The sequence below is a fragment of the Periplaneta americana genome, unplaced genomic scaffold (genome assembly GCF_040183065.1).
Source record: "Periplaneta americana isolate PAMFEO1 unplaced genomic scaffold, P.americana_PAMFEO1_priV1 scaffold_38, whole genome shotgun sequence".
NCBI lineage: Eukaryota > Metazoa > Arthropoda > Insecta > Blattodea > Blattidae > Periplaneta > Periplaneta americana.
This window is the reverse complement of record NW_027185519.1, coordinates 142,829-144,507: the sequence shown is the minus strand read 5'-3', so window position 1 is coordinate 144,507 and position 1,679 is coordinate 142,829. Positions and strand designations below refer to the sequence as shown.

Genomic DNA, 1,679 nt, shown 5'->3' with positions numbered 1-1,679 from the left:
TCTTGTAGGAGAGATTACAGCGAAATGGGATTCGGAACGACTTCAGAATACTGCGTAAGTAATGCCGACATTGCATTATTAAGTGATTGGTTTTCGGTGCAAAGTTTTTCTTCTTTAAGTGCGAGTATTTATTAAATACGTTCCTCGTATATAAGAACTAACGCGGTATTCTGAAGTATAGCGCGGGATTCATTCGAAACCTTTCATTAATATTCGTACAATGATACGAACGTGGCCGGAAAATTCTACGTTAGGCCTAAATGCAAAATCTTCGTCTGAGTCGCTAGAACTACTCAATAACATCACAACTGCTTCAGTGTAATTCTTAATGGTACCCTGTTACTATAAAATTGATTTTATACATATGTGTTTATTTTTTTCATTCACAATTAGAAGCTATTTCAACAGGGCTACTGTAGAAAATGTGCTAACTTCACTAGTAAAGTTTAGTTTACACGTTTGTAAAATTACTCCTTCGTTGTGAAACAAACATATCACTTGTAAAGAGCGCAAAATTTCATTCGTAAAGATTTGATTTCCTTTGTACAGTCCACCTTTACAAACAAAGATTGTGAAACAGAAGTTTACAAACAGAGTTCACAATTTCCAAAGATTGTAAACTTTGTGAAACACCCCACTGGTGAATCAGCACGCCGAGCTCGATCGAAATACAACCAGTTACTATTATTTCCCTATCGTTTTTTGACATTTGATTCCGCGTCCTACCTCTTTCATTCGTTACTAACCAACAACGCCAATAGCAGAAGGTAACGCAAAAACAGTCACCGGTTCCCCGATGCATGGCTTTCTCTCTCAATGTCAACTGAGAGTTAAAAATATTCATTATAATATGCACTTTCCACTCACTCCTCAGAATGTCTTCTTTATTTTTATTTATTTATTTTTTAAGATATGTGAGCTACGTACTGTATGTCTGATGTTTTGCCATCGTACATTCAAATATTTATATTCACTGTACAGTACAGCGAACTGTTTATACTTACTGTACATGCTATAACTACTTCTCCCAACTCCGCTATTGCTATATTTCCTAAACTAAACGCTGATATTGAAATAACGCCTGGTCTGATAATGCAGTCTGTTTAAATTTCTACCGACCAAGTTCTGCCCTTCATCATGGGAAAACAACGAGCTTCTTTAAAGGATACAACTACTAGGACAGAGATATTTTCATTATGGAATTTGTACTACCCACTGAAATGTAGTAACTAATGGGATTTTAATTAGCCATATATGTACAGTATATTACATTCTTTACCTAAAATGTCTCTAACTTCTAGGGAGAGCGCGAGGTACGTTCACAATCCCCTGAATACATATTCCCTTCTTCGAGAAAACGCAGAGAAGTGAACCGTCTCATATGAATATGCTACCAGTCATAAGTTTCAATACGGAGCTGCAAGTACTTAAGAATTATCAATTACTCTACAATTATGCAGCGGCGTCATCATCCAAGCTATAGCTGGAATAGGGAAGGGAACATAATATCCCATAAGTCTTATTAGAACACGCTGGAAATAGTGACGTAAAAAAAAAAATCGCCAACGGCACGTGGTGTTCCCAAGCGGTCACCCATCCAAGTACTGACCACGCCCAATGTTGCTTGACTTCGGTGATCGGACGAGAACCGGTATTTTCAACATGGTATGGCCGTTGCC

The 1,679-nt window shown here is 37.5% G+C and overlaps 1 non-coding gene across 1 annotated transcript; it reads right to left on the bottom strand.

The window, feature by feature from the left end:
- Positions 1–1,560: 1,560 nt before the first annotated feature.
- Positions 1,561–1,679, bottom strand: LOC138694098 (5S ribosomal RNA). The gene has a single exon (XR_011330777.1). It is a non-coding gene; the product is annotated as a 5S ribosomal RNA (ribosomal RNA).